The following is a 4,476-nucleotide window of genomic DNA, read 5'->3' on the forward strand; positions in this document are numbered from 1 at the left end:
TCCAGAATTGATCACAAAAACCCACCTGTCTGATCAGCTGCACTGCTAATTCTAACACTATTCCTGTAATTAATGCAATTTTAAAATTGCATTAGCTTTTTGGTGACCATCTAATATTGTTGATTCAAATTAGGTTTCAGTAAAATTAAAATTCTTGAGTCATTTGCATGTTAGTCTACCAAATAGTAACAGTTGTCAGCTTGGCACTAATTCGTTACACCACAGCCCTTAAACACAAGAATACGATGGAAGATATTGTTGAATTCCTTGATAAAACCCAAATACATTATAGCGGATCCACTTCCTTGAACTACAAACCTGGTGACCCCCTCTCTCACAGACACAAAATGACATCACCCCCTCCACTGAGCCGAGCTGGTTGCTATGAATGGAATCCCACAGCTTCCAACCCCAAGCCAGTTCCTTTTCAGTCTCCCCAACATCAGAGAGAAGGTTTCTATGCAAAGCCTGAAGCCCCTCACGTACCAGCACCAGTATGAACAGGTTAGCACTGCGCCTAAAGCCAGTGAACTTCCCGCTGGAGGCGCAGGCGGTCACAGCTCCGACTCCTGCTGGGCTCTCACACTGAGGAGGCATCCGGTCACACAGCTGCACCTGCAGCCCATCAAGGCTCTAACGCCACCAAAACAAGACGGCCACCTCCACCACCTCGGGAAAACGCCACCCGGAATGGGGACGCGACAGGAAGAGCCAGCCGGGTTCCCCAGCAAGTCTGCGACACGGAACAAAAAGGGGGAGGGCGAGGGGCTACGATGCTCAGAGACATAAGAGGACAAAAATATAATGTGTGGACCTTGTTTGAATTCTGATTCAAATACATTAACTGCAAAAACACATTCCGAAAGAGACGGAACTCTGAGTAAGGGCTACCTATTAGAAGGTAGTAAGAATTATGGTTAATTTGTTGTAAAATTACTGCATTCTTGTTAGATTTTTTTGAGATGCACAGCAAAATAGAGAAGAAATAACATGTTAGTTTTTAGCTTTTGCTTTAAAATAGTTTAACTAAAAAAACAAAAATAATAAATTAAGAATCACAAAACTTTTAAAATGGTAATGTCTGGGGGATGGATATAAATGAGTTTCATCTGTTTGGAAATTTTATTAAAATGTTTAAAATGAACATAGTAAGTTATAATTACAAACTAAATGTTATTAAATATAAAATAAGTCTATTTTTATAAAAATTCCGATAACCTAGAAAAAATTCCAGGAACTTGATTCTGTAAATCGATGAGTTATCAGCAGGAGCAGCCTGCGATGCCCATGCCCATGCCCGGTGCTCAGGGAGCCAGCAGCAGTGTGTGGGGAGGCGGGGCCTGGGAAGGGGCCAGAGCTCATGACAACCTCCTGTGGCTCTGGGCAAGGCCCCAGAGCGCTCGCATTTCCTGCTACTATTTATTTCCCGGGTTTTGTGGTCACCACGCTGCCTCCGTCTATAAAAGCACCGGCCACACTAAGGTGCCTGATGATAAATGTCACTCCCGCCTGAGGGTGCAGTCCTCTCTCTAGTAAAACAAAACAAAAAGAAAAACAACTCAACACATACTACAGGCCCAGGCACTCACACGTGTGGAAAATGCAAAAGACCAAGTTTTGTAGAAAAAATAACACAACATTTTAAATTCTGTTTTTGAAATACAATGTCCAAAAGTTCAAAGCATTTCTTTCCTATGCTCTGACTGACCAAATCAAGATGAATACAATTCTGAAAAGCCTCCTTCTTTTGTTTAATCCTCACTCAAGTAGTGAGGCTATAGTTTCCACTGTCTTTACAGAGAGCCGAAGGGATGGGGGAGGAGGAGAGAGAAGCATCAATGTGAGACCCGTGGATTGGCTGCCTCCCACGTGCACCCTGGACCATGGATGGGGTTCGAACCTGCAACCCAGTTGTGCGTCCTTGACCCGAAATGGAACCCACCACCCTCCAGTGCACAAGCTGATGACGCTCTAATCGCTGAGCCACGCCGGCTAGGGCTCGAAATGTCTTCTGTTCCAAGAAAACAACCATGTTCCTGAACCAGCCCCAACCTTATAATATTCAAAAAAAAAATCCAAGATAAATGAGAAAGCTGGCTCTGATAACCTGCTTCTTAAATTGGCACTGAGATTATTCTTTAAGTGTGTGAAATACTAGAAAGACGTTTCTAAAAAAGTTTCTGGACTTGAACAAGGGTAATGTGCCATAGATTCTATGCACAAATTGAGACTGCCGTTTTCTGTATTTAAAGTAACTTTCACATCCAAGTAAATGCTTAAACTACGTCAACTGATTCAAAGAAGCTTCCTAGAAATAAAAGGCTTCCATTTATGTTCTTCAGCATGCCAGAAACAGAGCTCACAGTACTCAACCCTAGTTTGTTTAAAAAAAAAAAAACTTCAAGGAACGTATCTAAATTAAAAATATGTCCGAATGTCTACTGTAGCCCTGCCTTAGCCAACGAATACAAGTGGATCCTAAAACAGGCAGTTCTTAGTACTCCCATACCTAAGGCTTTTCATGTCTTACATGTGAGAGGGGGTTGGGGCGAGGGTGGAAAGAACAAATTAGAAACGAAGTGTTGGACCGAGGGTGCCCTGGCCGTGGTGGTGATCACGGCCTCACAGCTGGGTTTTCCCAACGGGTTGGCCCCGGCGGGGGGCTCAGTTCGTGGGACCGTCGTCCCTGTACAACCAAAAGGTTGGGCGTTTGGTTCCTGGTCAGGACACACACCTACACTTCAGGCTTGACCCTGGTGGGTGAGCACAGGAGGCAACCATGGATGTTTCTCTCTCACATCTGCATTTCTCTCTCTAAAAGTCAATAGAACCATATCCTCGGGTGAGGATTTAAAAACAACACTGTGTGGTGCAGGTGACGGACATTCTCTCCCGAGCACCACAGCGAGCGTGAACTGCACACCTGCAGCCACCAGGACCCGACTGCACTGCCGGTTCCACTTGCTGCGTCACCCGAGGGCCAGAGCCGACGGGAATGCCATGAGGCCAGAGAAAAACGAAAAGGTCGGCTGCATAAGCCGGCACAGGGACTGGCGACCAGAGGCCTGTTGTTGAGGGGACTTCCAGCACTAATTTAGAAAGGGGCAGAGAGCATCTAGGCGGGGCAGGGTGATCCTGGCGAGAATGGCTCCTGCTCAATGGAAAGGTTTTCTTAATAGAATGCAAAAGGGAATTATGAGAAGAGGCAACGACTGAAGTAGACTGCCATCTAATGTTATTGAAACACTAGAGGCCCGGCCCAGTGCACAGATTCATGCACCAGTGGGGTCCCTCGGCCTGGCCTGCACCCTCTCACAATCTGGGACTCCTTACCGCAGTGGTTCTCAACCTTCTGGCCCTTTAAATACAGTTCCTCATGTTGTGACCCAACCACAAAATTATTTTCGTTGCTACTTCATAACTGTCATGTTGCTACTGTTATGAATCGTCATGTAAATATCTGATATGCAGGATGGTCTTAGGCGACCCCAAAGGCCGTTCGACCGCCAAAGGGGTCGCGACCCACAGGTTGAGAACCGCTGCCTTAGGGGATGTCGGACTGCCAGTTTCGGCCCAATCCCCACAGGCCAGGCCGAGGGACACCATAGGTGCACAAATCCGTGCACCAGGCCTCTAGTATGCATATAAGATCTTTGGTTAATCTATTCCCACCCTCTCCCCTTCCGAGATTCATCAGTCTGTTCCATGTTTCCATGCCTGTGCGTTGAGCATCTGCCCCCTGGTGGTCAGTGTGCATCATAGCTATCGGTCGAAGGGTCGCTTGGGCTTTTATATATATAGATAGATACTCTAGAAGCCTGGTGCATGAATTCGTGCACGGGTGGGGTCCGACCGGCCAGCCCCGATTGGGTCCAATCAGGCCAGGCCGGCCAGGGGAAGAGGACATGGGAGGTTGGCTGGCCGACCCCACCCCCGATGGGGGTGGGGGGCGATCGGGGACAGGGCCAGCTGGGGGGAGGGGACGCTGGCGGTTGGCTGGCCGGCCCCATTCCCTGGTCGAACTGCTGATCAGGACAATTTGCATATTAGCCTTTTATTATATAGCATTCTGTTCACTAGATAATACTTTCAAACCCTATTGGAGAATCTTCCACACTACAGTGGGGCCTTGACTTACGAGTTTAATTCGTTCCGAGACCGAGCTCGTTAAGGAGCTCGTTAACTCAAATTACTCTATCAACTCAATGCAAAAAATCGGCCGAGAGACAGCTGGTATCTCAAAAAACTCGTTAGTCGGGACACTCCTAAGTCAAGGCCCTACTGTATTAAATAAATGTCCCAAGCTAACACATACATATATGGACTAAAAGGTAGATTCTTGAATAAAGTCTTTAGATAATTAATGGAATACCTACATCATAGACAGGAACTCAAAGACAAAGAGATAGAAATTGATAAGATTAGGTTCCATGAAATAAAAACCTCAAAGTCAATGATGCTGTTTTTGTATATAAA

Source organism: Myotis brandtii, unplaced genomic scaffold, assembly GCF_000412655.1.
Source record: "Myotis brandtii unplaced genomic scaffold, ASM41265v1 scaffold1077, whole genome shotgun sequence".
Taxonomy (NCBI): domain Eukaryota; kingdom Metazoa; phylum Chordata; class Mammalia; order Chiroptera; family Vespertilionidae; genus Myotis; species Myotis brandtii.